Genomic DNA, 15,476 nt, shown 5'->3' with positions numbered 1-15,476 from the left:
ACGCAGCAGGCCAAGCAGCATCTGTAGGAAGAGGTGCAGTCGACGTTTCAGGCCGAGACCCTTCGTCAGGACTAACTGAAGGAAGAGTGAGTAAGGGATTTGAAAGTTGGAGGGGGAGGGGGAGATCCAAAATGATAGGAGAAGACAGGAGGGGGAGGGATGGAGCCAAGAGCTGGACAGGTGATAGGGAAAAGGGGATACGAGAGGATCATGGGACAGGAGGTCTGGGAAGAAAGACAAGGATTTATCCTTATTCTGAGAGTGCTTTAATGGCTTTGAACAGCTCCAGCAAATTTCCACGAGCTTGTTCTTTTCCACGAAAAAAATGCCCAACTCTTTAGTCACTCTGTTTAACTAATATTATCCCCAGTTCTTGCCTGGTGAACATTTGTCCTTCCCAAAGCCTTCACACCCTTAAATTGTGATGCATAATATTCAAATTGGTGTTTGTTTGTGTTTACAAAAACAGTTCATCACCACTTCCTTGCTTTCCTTTTCTTTGTTTCTATATTTGCAGCCAAGGCTCCAGTTTGCCTTTTTAACAGCAGTCTCGACTTGTCACCTGTTCAGCAGCCATTGTCCTTTTGTTCTGTTATCACCATTGTACCATATAACCTACTGTATAATATAGGACTACTTTATGTTGTGCTAATACATCGTATTGAGCATGCGCTATGAGAACATAGAACATAGAACAGTACAGCACAGTACAGGCTCTTCGGCCCACAATGTTGTGCTGACCCTCAAACCCTGCCTCCCATATAAGCCCTCACCTTAGATTCCTCCATATACCTGTCTAGTAGTCTCTTAAACTTCACTAGTGTATCTGCCTCCACCACTGACTCAGGCAGTGCATTCCACGCACCAACCACTCTTCTGAGTAAAAAACCATCCTCTAATATCCCCCTTGAACTTCCCACCTCTTACCTTAAAGCTATGTCCTCTTGTATTGAGCAGTGGTGCCCTGGGGGAGAGGCGCTGGCTATCCACTCTATCTATTCCTCTTATTATCTTGTACACCTCTATCATGTCTCCTCTCATCCTCCTTCTCTCCAAAGAGTAAAGCCCTAGCTCTCTTAATCTCTGATCATAATGCATACTTTCTAAACCAGGCAGCATCCTGGTAAATCTCCTCTGTACCCTTTCCAATGCTTCCACATCCTTCCTACAGTGAGGTGACCAGAACTGGACACAGTACTCCAAGTGTGGCCTAACCAGAGTCTTATAGAGCTGCATCATTACATCGCGAATCTTAAACTCTATCCCTCGACTTATGAAAGCTAACACCCCATAAGCTTTCTTAACTACCCTATTCACCTGTGAGGCAACTTTCAGGTATCTGTGGACATGTACCCCAAGATCCCTCTGCTCTGCCACACTACCAAGTATCCTGCCATTTACTTTGTACTCTGCCTTGGAGTTTGTCCTTCCAAAGTGTACCACGTCACACTTCTCCGGGTTGAACTCCATCTGCCACTTCTCAGCCCACTTCTGCATCCTATCAATGTCTCTCTGCAATCTTTGACAATCCTCCACACTATCTACAACACCACCAACCTTTGTGTCGTCTACAAACTTGCCAACCCACCCTTCTACCCCCACATCCAGGTCGTTAATAAAAATCACGAAAAGTAGAGGTCCCAGAACAGATCCTTGTGGGACACCACTAGTCACAATCCTCCAATCTGAATGTACTCCCTCCACCACCACCCTCTGCCTTCTGCAGGCAAGCCAATTCTGAATCCACCTGGCCAAACTTCCCTGGATCCCATGACTTCTGATTTTCTGAATAAGCCTACCGTGTGGAACCTTGTCAAATGCTTTACTAAAATCCATATAGATCACATCCACTGCACTACCCTTATCTATATGCCTGGTCACCTCCTCAAAGAACTCTATCAGGCTTGTTAGACATGATCTGCCCTTCACAAAGCCATGCTGACTGTCCCTGATCAGACCATGATTCTCTAAATGCCTACACATCCTATCTCTAAGAATCTTTTCCAACAGCTTTCCCACCACAGATGTAAGGCTCACTGGTCTATAATTACCCGGACTATCCCTATGACCTTTTTTGAACAAGGGAACAACATTCACCTCCCTCCAATCCTCCAGTACCATTCCCGTGGACAACGAGGACATAAAGATCCCAGCCAGAGGCTCAGCAATCTCTTCTCTCACCTCGTGGAGCAGCCTGGGGAATATTCCGTCAGGCCCCGGGGACTTATCTGTCCTAATGTATTTTAACAACTCCAACACCTCCTCTCCCTTAATATCAACATGCTCCAGAACATCAACCTCACTCATATTGTCCTCACCATCATCAAGTTCCCTCTCATTGGTAAACAACAGGAATTCTGCAGATGCTGGAAATTCAAGCAACACACATCAAAGTTGCTGGTGAACGCAGCAGGCCAGGCAGCATCTGTAGGAAGAGGTGCAGTCGACGTTTCAGGCTGAGACCCTTCGTCAGGACTAACTGAAGGAAGAGTGAGTAAGGGATTTGAAAGTTGGAGGGGGAGGGGGAGATCCAAAATGATAGGAGAAGACAGGAGGGGGAGGGATAGAGCCAAGAGCTGGACAGGTGATAGGCAAAAGGGGATACGAGAGGATCATGGGACAGGAGGTCCGGGTAGAAGGACAAGGGGTGGGGGGGACCCAGAGGATGGGCAAGAGGTATATTCAGAGGGACAGAGGGAGAAAAAGGAGTGAGAGAAAGAATGTGTGCATAAAAATAAGTAACAGATGGGGTACGAGGGGGAGCTGGGGCCTTAGCGGAAGTTAGAGAAGTCGATGTTCATGCCATCAGGTTGGAGGCTACCCAGACGGTATATAAGGTGTTGTTCCTCCAACCTGAGTGTGGCTTCATCTTTACAGTAGAGGAGGCCGTGGATAGACATGTCAGAATGGGAATGGGATGTGGAATTAAAATGTGTGGCCACTGGGAGATCCTGCTTTCTCTGGCGGACAGAGCGTAGATGTTCAGCAAAGCGATCTCCCAGTCTGCGTCGGGTCTCGCCAATATATAAAAGGCCACATCAGGAGCACCGAACGCAGTATATCACCCCAGTCGACTCACAGGTGAAGTGTTGCCTCACCTGGAAGGACTGTTTGCGGCCCTGAATGGTGGTAAGGGAGGAAGTGTAAGGGCATGTGAAGCACTTGTTCCGCTTACACGGATAAGTGCCAGGAGGGAGATCAGTGGGGAGGGATGGGGGGGACGAATGGACAAGGGAGTTGCGTAGGGAGCGATCCCTGCGGAATGCAGAGGGGGGGAGGGAAAGATGTGTTTAGTGGTGGGATCCCGTTGGAGGTGGCGGAAGTTACGGAGAATAATATGTTGGACCCGGAGGCTGGTGGGGTGGTAGGTGAGGACCAGGGGAACCCTATTCCTAGTGGGGTGGCGGGAGGATGGAGTGAGAGCAGATGTACGTGAAATGGGGGAGATGCGTTTAAGAGCAGAGTTGATAGTGGAGGAAGGGAAGCCCCTTTCTTTTAAAAAGGAAGACATCTCCCTCGTCCTAGAATGAAAAGCCTCATCCTGAGAGCAGATGCGGCGGAGACGGAGGAATTGCGAGAAGGGGATGGCATTTTTGCAAGAGACAGGGTGAGAAGAGGAATAGTCCAGATAGCTGTGAGAGTCAGTAGGCTTATAGTAGACATCAGTGGATAAGCTGTCTCCAGAGACAGAGACAGAAAGATCTAGAAAGGGGAGGGAGGTGTCGGAAATGGACCAGGTAAACTTGAGGGCAGGGTGAAAGTTGGAGGCAAAGTTAATAAAGTCAACGAGTTCTGCATGCGTGCAGGAAGCAGCGCCAATGCAGTCGTCGATGTAGCGAAGGAAAAGTGGGGGACAGATACCAGAATAGGCACGGAACAGAGATTGTTCCACAAACCCAACAAAAAGGCAGGCATAGCTGGGACCCATACGGGTGCCCATAGCTATACCTTTAGTTTGGAGGAAGTGGGAGGAGCCAAAGGAGAAATTATTAAGAGTAAGGACTAATTCCGCTAGACGGAGCAGAGTGGTGGTAGAGGGGAACTGATTAGGTCTGGAATCCAAAAAGAAGCGTAGAGCTTTGAGACCTTCCTGATGGGGGATGGAAGTATATAAGGACTGGACATCCATGGTGAAAATAAAGCAGTGGGGGCCAGGGAACTTAAAATACGTGAAATGGGGGAGATGCGTTTAAGTACATCATCTGCTCTCACTCCATCCTCCCACCACCCCACTAGACATCTGCTCTCACTCCATCCTCCCACCACCCCACTAGGAATAGGGTTCCCCTGGTCCTCACCTACCACCCCACGAGCCTCCGGGTCCAACATATTATTCTCCGTAACTTCTGCCACCTCCAACGGGATCCCACCACTAAGCACATCTTTCCCTCCCCCCCCCACCGCATTCCGCAGGGATCGCTCCCTACGCAACTCCCTTGTCCATTCGTCCCCCCCATCCCTCCCCACTGATCTCCCTCCTGGCACTTATCCGTGTAAGCGGAACAAGTGCTACACATGCCCTTACACTTCCTCCCTTACCACCATTCAGGGCCCCAAACCGTCCTTCCAGGTGAGGCAACACTTCACCTGTGAGTCGACTGGGGTGATATACTGCGTCTGGTGCTCCCGATGTGGCCTTTTATATATTGGCGAGACCCGACGCAGACTGGGAGACCGCTTTGCTGAACATCTACGCTCTGTCTGCCAGAGAAAGCAGAATCTCCCAGTGGCCACACATTTTAATTCCACATCCCATTCCCATTCTGACATGTCTATCCACGGCCTCCTCTACTGTAAAGATGAAGCCACACTCAGGTTGGAGGAACAACACCTTATATTCCGTCTGGGTAGCCTCCAACCTGATGGCATGAACATCGACTTCTCTAACTTCCGCTAAGGCCCCACCTCCCCCTCGTACCCCATCTGTTACTTATTTTTATGCACACATTCTTTCTCTCACTCTCCTTTTTCTCCCTCTGTCCCTCTGAATATACCTCTTGCCCATCCTCTGGGTCCCCCCCCACCTTGTCTTTCTTCCCGGACCTCCTGTCCCATGATCCTCTCGTATCCCCTTTTGCTTATCACCTGTCCAGCTCTCGGCTCTATCCCTCCCCCTCCTGTCTTCTCCTATCATTTTGCATCTCCCCCTCCCCCTCCAGCTTTCAAATCCCTTACTCACTCTTCCTTCAGTTAGTCCTGACGAAGGGTCTCGGCCTGAAACGTCGACTGCACCTCTTCCTACAGATGCTGCTTGGCCTGCTGCGTTCACCAGCAACTTTGATGTGTGTCCCTCTCATTGGTGATCTGTATGTGTGTGTTCAGTTCGGGTTCCGTAAGTAAAAGCCCCTGTTAACTTAGCTCCAGTCTATATCATTTTTATTAGTGATATTGTTGTGTAAACGAGCACATACACAACAAATTGGCGACGAGGTTAATGAACCTGCCTCATATCGGAATGCTGTGTTTTAATTGATAACAGCACTCAGAAGAGGCAGAGTGAGGCCGCGAGTCTGAAAAGAAGCGGGAGTTCAGCTGGAGTCGGGAGACTGAAAGACACAGTCGGAGCTGCGGCACATCCAGGCGAGATCACAGCCAGCTCTGAACCACATGGTTGAGGGTCTGCCTGCCTCAGAAGGGAGATAAAAAAAAGGAGTGACACGCACGTCTAGCCAGAGTACACTCGCAACGCAAGCAAAAAAAAAGTCACGTGAATCAAAAAGAAAACAAGGGACCAGGGTTAAATTAACAAGGGACTGGGGCTAAATTAACATAACAAGGATAAAATAACACAACAAGGATGGCGTTAATTGGAACCATTACAGCATTTGATATTGGCATTGAAGACCGGGCAGTTTATATTGAAAGAATAGAGTTATATTGTGATGCTAACAATGTTAATGCAGAAAAGCCAGCGTTTTACTTAGTGTAATTTCGTGAAAACATACGGTCTACTACGGAGCTTGTTAACCCCTGAAAAGCCAGCTGACAAAGCTTTCAAGCAAATAATGTTGGACACTCTCCAACAGCATTTAAACCCCAAACCACTGGTCATTGCTGAAAGATTTAAATTCCATAAACGGAATCAGAGCAAAAATGAAAGCATTTCTGAATATTGTGCTGAATTTTGCAGATTATCAGAACATTGTCAATTTGGAGCTGGTCTATCAGACGCATTGAGGGACAGGTTAGTGTGTGGCATGTACTGTGAAACCACACAGAAGAAACTCCTGTGTGAGAAAGACCTTACAGTAGAGAAAGCGCTAAACATCTCAATATCATTGGAATCAGCCGCATGAGGTGCTTCAGAGATACAAAAAAAATCTCGAATATGCTACGAATAAAATGTCACTGCGCAGACATGAAGGAAAGAAATGTTACTGTTGTGGGAACAGGTCACATGCCCCTGATTGTTGTTGGTTTAAAGATAAAGAGTGCCAAAACTGTGGCAAACAGGGCCACACTGGCAGAGTATGCAAAGCTAGTAAAAGCAGGGAAAGGGCAAAATACAGAGAAACAAGAAACCCCAGAAAGGAAAATACAACAATGTGCACAAAATGAAAGAAAGCAATTCTGATGAAAATGACTCAGACAAAAGTGAATTGTCTTGTCTGCCACTTCACAGCGGGGAAGAGACAGATGATCGAAGAGCAATATGGATCATTCCACAAGTGGCAGGTGTGAGACTGAAAATGCAGTTGGGCACAGGCTCAGCCTAGAGGCCAATTTATACTTCTACTTCGAATCTATGCCATAGGTACGGTGTAGCCACGTGCCCTACACCGTAGCCTGACACGCACCTCCCCAAAAATGTAACTGCGTTGTGGCGATGCAGACTGCAACAACTGTGATTGGTCCACTTGGTAGCATCGCATTTCCTCCTACACATTTCCGGTTACTTCCACCTGAATCTAAAACTCGAATGGTGATTGTCAGTCTCTGAGTAATGTCTATAGGCATACTGTGCGTACACTGATGCAAAATAAATGGTTGGAGGCGATGAACCAAATCGTCAAATCTACCTGCTGACATCCAAAAATATTTGAAATGCATTTCCTCGTCCATGTCTTTCAGTGGCCGGATAAGCACAGAAAATTCACCCTCCTTCAGTCTCAATCCGTTCAATGGTCGTACACACCATCTCCTCTGACGTCTTCTCTTTTCTGCGTTGCAGTAATTTTCAATAAAAGTAACTCTTGTTCAACATTTACTAGCTCCAACTCCAACATGATGCACTCAGTTTCAGTCGCCATTGTTTGAAGTACACAAAGAAACTCAACACAGTGGCATAGAAACCCCACCGCCAACTAGCGTTTTGGTGGCGAGTTGCAGAGTGAGGCAGACACGCCAACGCACAAGTATAAGTGCTCACAATGGCGTAGGCCACTTGCGTAGGCTATGGCGTAGAGCCTACGCAGAAGTATAAATCAGCCTTTAACAGTGATCTCTGTACACGACTACAAACGACTGTTTTTGCACATAACCTCTGAGACAAACTAAACTACTACTAAAGACTTACACAGGACAGAAAGTGCATCCTGAAGGCAAAATTAAAGTGACAGTGATCCACGGAGGTAAAACACAGCAACTGAACCTTTATGTACTGAAAAATGGAGGACCACAGTTGCTGGGACGTGAATGGCTCAGGAAAATCCAGTTGGTTTGGCACATTATCAAGGCACTAGATGTGTCAACAAAGGAGGGCAGCTCGGTGGGGATGATGTCTGCAGCTCTCCTCTCACCCACTGTCGACTATTACAACAACGAGTAGGAGCTAGACAGCGTCGACGATGAGGACGAATGCAGTATCTGTGGCCGCGACTCGGATGAAGATACCGAGGATGCAAGGGAGACAGATATTACTAATAAACAGGATGATGAAGACTACCTGAAAGTAAAAGAGCAGATGTACCAGGAGAAATTGACTTCTCTCAAAAGACAGCTACAGCATTTACAGGAAGGCACTTTGCAGGAGTATCAGAAAAGGATGAAGAAACTAGATCAACAATACAAGTAAGGAATATGAAATGCAGAGCTTTTTCTGCAACTGGAGACAGGAAAAGTGGAAAAGAATTATATTAGAGAGAAGAAAGAAGCGGAGAGAGCGCAGGAGCCCCACCTCAGACCGGCCTGAGCTGCAACCACCTCACGCAGCCTGTCAACACTATGAGCGAGGCCGAGACGGAGCAGCAACCCGAACAGCCAGACAAACCCAAATCCCCCCGGGGAGAAGAATGTTATCGCAACAATGGTTCATGGAACAGTGAAGTGGTTCAACATACGAAATAGATACGGATTCATCAACAAGAATGATACAAAGGAAGATGTGTTTGTACATCAGACTGCTATAAAGAAGAATAATTCACGGAAATAGCTCTGCAGTGTTGGAGACAGTGAAACTGTGGAGTTTGACATAGTGGAATGTTTGACATAGTGGAAGGCGAAAAGGGTGCAGAAGCAGCAAACGTAACTGGTCCTGGAGGAGTTCCAGTCCAAGGAAGCCGAGATGCCACGGACAGAAATCGTTATCGTCGCTACAACCCTCGCCGCTGAGGTCCACCGCCAACAGAATATTGGAGGTGGAGAGAAAGGAGATGGAGCAGAGACAGCAACAGACGGAGAAAACCAAGATGATCAAAATCGGCAACATCGCCCTCCTTACAGAAGACAGCGTTACTCACCTTACTTTGTTCGTTGTCGCTATGGTCGCCACCCACAATATAGCAATCAGCCTTGGAGAAATTACTGAGGGTGGTGAAATAAATGAAACCAGGTTGCTGGGGGAGAAGGTAAACCTAACAGAGAAAAAAGTCATTTCCATTCAAACAGAACAGCTTTTGCACAAGGTAAATCTTGAACCAATCATTTCCTCCATTGAGAATCATACACTTAACCCTTTGCAGGAAAGTTTCTTTTGCACGTACATATTTTGAATCCTCAGCCAATGTCTTGTTTTGTTCAAAGAAGTTGGGAAACAGCATCAAAACAAGCGAATTCTGGCAATAAACTATATAGTTCCTATTGTATTTTCACACTTGTACTGATCTTTCTGTGAGTTATTAGATTGCCCTGACTTTTGAATAACTAGCAGAGACAGCAGATCACCAACCACTTCTTTTGTTGGTGACAAGTCACCTTTGAAGTAGACCATGGAAACTCCCTATGCTCAGGAGTCAACTTTCATGACTTTTATATGGAAATCTGTATTAAAACAAACAAGTTTATGGTCAGACGTTACCCGGAGGAGTAGAGAAGACTCCCTCCAGAGACTTGAGTTATAATGATTATAATAATAATAATTATTATTATATTACCTTATAATTTGATATTAGTAAGTTACTAAGTAAATAATTGGTAAGTGTTTGTATGTTAAGGGTACACGTATTGTTTAGCATAGTGCCTCCAGTAAGAAAAAACAGTTGATACACTATTAAAATAAAAGTGGAGGAGTGTACCATATAACCTACTGTATAATATAGGACTACTTTATGTTGTACTAGTACATCGTATTGAGCATGTGCTATTAGGCACGTATGGATCTGTATATATGTATTCAGTTTGGGTTCTGTAAGTAAAAGCCCCTGTTAACTTGGCTCCAGTCTCTAGCGTTTTTATTAATGATATTGTTGTGTAAACGCCCACATACACAGCAACCATTATTGCTGGTTTACCATGTTGCTAAATTTCAGGTCATCTGCAGATAGAACCATAGAACCATAGAAACTACAGCACAGAAACAGGCCTTTTGGCCCTTCTTGGCTGTGCCAAACCATTTTCTGCCTAGTCCCACTGACCTTCACAGGGACCATATCCCTCCGTACACCTCCCATCCATGTATCTGTCCGATTTATTCTTAAATGTTAAAAAAGAACCCACATTTACCACCTCGTCTGGCAGCTCATTCCATACTCCCACCACTCTATGTGTGAAGAAGCCCCCCCCCATGTTCCCTTTAAATTTCCCCCCCCTCACCCTTAACCCATGTCCTCTGGTTTTTTTTCTCCCCTTGCCTCAGTGGAAAAAGCCTGCTTGCATTCACTCTATCTATACCCATCATAATTTTATATACCTCTATCAAATCTCCCCTCATTCTTCTACGCTTCAGGGAATAAAGTCCTAACCTATTCAACCTTTCTCTGTAACTGAGTTTCTTAAGTCCCGGCAACATCCTTGTAAACCTCTGCACTCTTTTAACCTTCCTGTAATTTGGTGACCAAAACTAACACAATACTCCAGATTTGGCCTCACCAATGCCTTATACAACCTCATCATAACATTCCAGCTCTTATACTCAGTACTCTGATTAATAAAGGCCAATGTACCAAAAGCTCTCTTTACGACCCTATCTACCTGTGATGCCACTTTTAGGGAATTTTGTATCTGTATTCCCAGATCCCTCTGTTCCACTGCACTCCTCAGTGCCTTACCATTAACCCAGTATTTTCTACCTTGGTTTGTCCTTCCAACGTGCAATATCTCACACTTGTCTGTATTAAACTCCATCTGCCATTTTTCCAGCTGGTCCAAGTCCCTCTGCAGGCTCTGAAAACCTTCCTCACTGTCTACTACACCTCCAATCTTTGTATCATCAGCAAATTTGCTGATCCAATTTACCACATTATTATCCAGATCATTGGTATAGATGACAAATTACAATGGACCCAGCACTGACCCCTGTGGCACACCACTAGTCACAGGCCTCCACTCTGAGAAGCAATTCTCTACCACCACTCTTTAGCTTCTTCCATTGAGCCAATGTCTAATCCAATTTACCACCTCTCTATGTATACCTAGCGACTGAATTTTCCTAACTAACCTCCCATGTGGGACCTTGTCAAAGGCCTTACTGAAGTCCATGTAGACAATATCCACTGCCTTCCCTTCATCCACTTTCCTGGTAACCTCCTCGAAAAACTCCAATAGATTGGTCAAACATGACCTACCATGCACAAAGCCATGTTGACTCTCCCTAAAACGTCCCTGTCTATCCAAATGCCTCTAGATTCTGTCTCTTAGTACTCCCTCCAATAACTTGCCTACTACGGGCGTTAAACTTACTGGCCTATAATTTCCCGGATTACTTTTCGATCCCTTTTTAAACAACAGAACAACATGAGCCACTCTCCAATCCTCCGGCACCTCACCTGTAGACAGCGACATTTTAAATATTTCTGCCAGGGCCCCTGCAATTTCAACACTAGTCTCCTTCAAGGTCCGAGGGAACACCCTGTCAGGTCCCGGGGATTTATCCACTTTAAGTTTCCTCAAGACAGCAAGGACCTCCTCCTTTTTGATCTGTACAGTTTCCATGATCTCACTACTTGTTTCCCTTTATTCCATAGACTTCATGCCAGTTTCCTTAGTAAATACAGAGGCAAAAAACCTGCTTAAGGTCTCCCCCATTTCCTTTGGTTCCGCACATAGCTGACCACTCTGATCTTCAAGAGGACCAATTTTATCCCTTACAATCCTTTTGCTCTTAGTATACCTGTAAAAGCTCTTTGGATTATCCTTCACTTTGACTGCCAAGGCAACCTTGTCTTCACAATGTACAAGATGTACAAATAGCTTTCAGGTGCCTTGTCAAAATTATTCACATTTCACAAAGAAATATCTTCAGCACAAGCATGAATTCATGGGGGAGGGAGGGGGCTCTGTGGTCATCTCGACTCACTTTGGCTATTGTCTCTCAGCCACTTTTGTATTGTCACTCGTCACTCATCAGGGATTGGTATTGGGACCACAGCTGTTTACGATTTACATCAATGATTTAGAGGAAGGCATTGTGAGTAACATCAGCAAGTTTGCTGATGATACTAAGCTGGGTGGCAGTGTGACGTGATGAGGATGTTAGGAGAATTCAAGGTGACTTGGATAGGCTGGGTGAGTGGGCAGAAACTTGGCAGATGGCGTTTAATGTGAATAAGTGTGAGGTTATTCACTTTGGGAGCAAGAACAAAGGCAGATTATCTGAATGGTGTGGAGTTAGGTAAGGGAGAAATACAAAGGGATCTCAGAGTACTTGTTCATCAGTCTCTGAAGGTGAATGAGCAAGTGCAGCAGGCAGTGAAGAAGGCTAATGGAATGTTGGCCTTTATTACAAAGGGAATTGAGTACAAGAGCAAGGAAATCCTTTTGCATTTGTACAGGGCCCTGGTGAGACCACACCTGGAGTATTGTGTGCAGTTTTGGTCTCCAGGGTTAAGGAAGGACATCTTGACTGTGGAGGAGGTACAGCGTAGGTTCACTAGGTTAATTCCTGGGATGTCTGGACTGTCTTACGCTGAGAGGTTAGAGAGACTGGGCTTGTACACGCTGGAATTAAGGAGATTGAGGGGGGAGCTGATTGAGACATAAAAGATTATTAAGGGATTGGACAAGATAGAGGCAGGAAATATGTTCCAGATGCTGGGAGAGTCCAGTACCAGAGGGCATGGTTTAAGAATAAGGGTTAGGTCATTTAGGACAGAGTTGAGGAGGAACTTCTTCTCCCAGAGAGTTGTGGAGGTGTGGAACGCGCTGCCTCAGAAGGCAGTGGAGGCCAATTCTCTGGATGCTTTCAAGAAGGAGCTAGATAGGTATCTTATGAATAGGGGAATCAAGGGTTGTGGGGACAAGGCAGGAACTGGGTATTGATAGTAGATGATCAGCCATGATCTCAGAATGGTGGTGCAGGCTCGAAGGGCCGAATGGTCTACTTCTGCACCTATTGTTTATTGAGTTAGTCCTGACGAAGGGTCTCGGCCTGAAATGTCGACTGTACCTCTTCCTAGAGTTGCTGCCTGGCCTGCTGCGTTCACCAGACTTCGATGTGTGCTGTTCGTATTATCACTGCTGGTTTACTTTAATCTCATTGCCTTCAAATTTGCTAGTTTTCAAACACGTATGATTTTAAATGCCAACGGAAGTTTATGTACACGACCCTAAATGCAGAAACCCCTCCTGCTTATTCAATAAACTGAATCACTTCAATTGATTATAATTTACTGAGCCCCATTTCCAACATACTGCTTCCCATGTTGCACTGTTATTCTTGATCCTTTCTATTTTTAAAATGATCTTCTTTGCTATGGTATTTGGAACTTAAAGTGAAGGTAGGCCAGGCAGAAATGAGATATTAACACCTCACCTCTGCTCTCTTTCACCTTAAAACATACCATTTTTGTTGTCTGTTCTGCCCCACCTTTTAAATACTTCTGTTTCTCTTCTTTGTTTCTTTTTAAAGTCTTGCATTTTTATTGCCTTCATTTCTGTTCTTCTCTATAGTGGGGTTTATTATTCAATTAGAAATCCAGCCTGAAAATCTCCCATTGCTTGCTTATGGTTTGACCTGGCGAGCTTGATTCCACAGTACTTGGATTCTTTCCAGCTGATTGAAGTTAACCCTCTTCCACTGTCTTGCATTGTTTTATTGTCCTTTCCTGTAAAATTCTAAGCCTAATCTTATGATTACTGTTTTGTCCCTGCTTCACCCGACTTCAGTTCCTTGGAACTAGTTTCAGCATCAATTCCTTTATCCTTGTCCTAGAAACATTGATCAGGAAGCTACCACATAAAATGTTAGAGGAACTGAACGAGTCAGGCAGCATCCTTGGAGGTGAATAAACAGTTGACATTCCAGGCCTAAACCCTTCTTTAGGACTGTGAAGGAACAGCGAAGATGCCAGAATAAAAAGGTGGGAGGAGGGGAAGTGGGATAGCTGAAGCCAGGTGGGAAAGGTGAAGGGATGGAGATGAAGCAATGTGATAAGAAAGGAGAGTAGACCACAGGACAAGGAGAGGTGCGGGAGAGACGCAGGGGCAGGTGAGAAGAGGTAAGAGTGGGGAATAGAAGAAGAGGGGAGGGAGAGGGAAATTTTTTTTTACGGGAAGGAGGAATCAATATTGATGTCACCAGGTTGTAGGCTACCCAGGCGGAATATAAGACGTTGCTTCTTCACCTTGAAGGTGGCCTCATCGTGGAACAGGAGAAGGCGATAGATTGACATGTTGGAATGGGAATTGTAATTGAAATGTTGGGCCATTTTTGGTGAATGAAGTGGAGGTGCATGATGAAGTGGTTCCCCAATTTACAACGTAGAGGAGGCAGCTTCGGGAACACGGGGTATAATTGACAATCCCAGAAGATTCATTGGTGATGTGTTGCCTTACCAGGAAGGACTGATTGGGGCCCTGAATAGAGGTGTGAGGGAAGAAGTGAATGGGTAGGGATAAGTAACACACATCAAAGTTGCTGGTGAACGCAGCAGGCCAGGCAGCATCTCTAGGAAGAGGTACTGTCGACGTTTCGGGCCGAGACCCGTCGTCAGGACTAACTGAAGGAAGAGCTAGTAAGAGATTTGAGAGGGGGAGGGGGAGATCCGAAATGATAGGAGAAGACACGAAGGGGAGGGATGGAGCCAAGAGCTGGACAGGTGATTGGCAAAAGGGATATGAGAGGATCATGGGACAGGAGGCCCAGGGAGAAGGAAAAGGGGGAGGGGGGGAAAACCCAGAGGATGGGCAAGGGGTATAGTCAGAGGGAAAGAGGGAGAAAAAGGAGAGAGAGAAAGAATGTGTGTATATAAATAAATAACGGATGGGCTACGAGGGGGAGGTGGGGCATTAGCGGAAATTAGAGAAGTCAATGTTCATGCCATATGGGACGTGGAATTAAAATGTGTGGCCTTTTTTTTTTCTCCCTGGGCCTCCTGTCCCATGATCCTCTCATATCCCTTTTGCCAATCACCTGTCCAGCTCTTGGCTCCATCCCTCCCCCTCCTGTCTTCTCCTATCATTTTGGATCTCCCTTCCCCCTCCCACTTTCAAATCTCTTACTCACTCTTCCTTCAGTTAGTCCTGATGAAGGGTCTTGGTCTGAAATGTCAACTGTACCTCTTCCTAGAGATGCTGCCTGGCCTACTGCGTTCACCAGCAACTTTAATGTGTGTTGCTTGAATTTTCAGCATCTGCAGAATTCCTCGAGCTGGTATAAGTACTGGTGGGGGTGTTAGGAGATTAGGCTGAAGGGATGAATGGACAGGGAATCATGGAGGGAGAAATGAAGGAGCTGCTGCTTCACACATTACAGGAGTTACGTCCTTACTTTGGACCATTATCAAATTGCAATGTTAGTGCAATTGATGTTGGCATTGTGATTGCTTGTTTCTGCACTCTGCTCGTAATTGCACTCTATTCATTTGACATTATTCGATATCAGAATGTAGCTCTCTGAATATCAGCTTCTCTGATGTTGAATCTAATCAAGTTATGAAATGATCTGTTGTGCATTGTTCTTTTGTGAAGGCTGTCAGGCTATTTATGACTTATTCCTTCATGTCCCTGGTTTGCATCAGATAATAATGTTGAATGTCAGTTCCTCCTTTTGAGCCAATCACAAATAAGAAAATAAAGTGGGCTTTTTATTATTCTCTGCAAAGATTTAGAGACAGCTTAACAGTAATTTCTTTTTTTAAATTTGTTTGCCTTCATTTCCCTAC

At 45.5% G+C, this 15,476-nt stretch overlaps 1 protein-coding gene and 1 pseudogene across 5 annotated transcripts in view; both read left to right on the top strand.

Moving 5' to 3' along the window:
• The window catches only part of LOC134344481 (Y-box-binding protein 1-like), a 49,688-nt pseudogene extending 35,927 nt beyond the window's left edge, over window positions 1-13,761 (top strand).
• pard3aa (par-3 family cell polarity regulator alpha, a) overlaps window positions 1-15,476 on the top strand; it is an 883,471-nt gene that overhangs the window by 36,400 nt on the left and 831,595 nt on the right. The window lies entirely within an intron of this gene.

This window comes from Mobula hypostoma, chromosome 3 (genome assembly GCF_963921235.1).
Source record: "Mobula hypostoma chromosome 3, sMobHyp1.1, whole genome shotgun sequence".
Taxonomy (NCBI): Eukaryota; Metazoa; Chordata; class Chondrichthyes; order Myliobatiformes; family Myliobatidae; genus Mobula; species Mobula hypostoma.
Note: the sequence above shows the minus strand (reverse complement) of the source record. Positions and strands in the feature narration are given on the sequence as shown.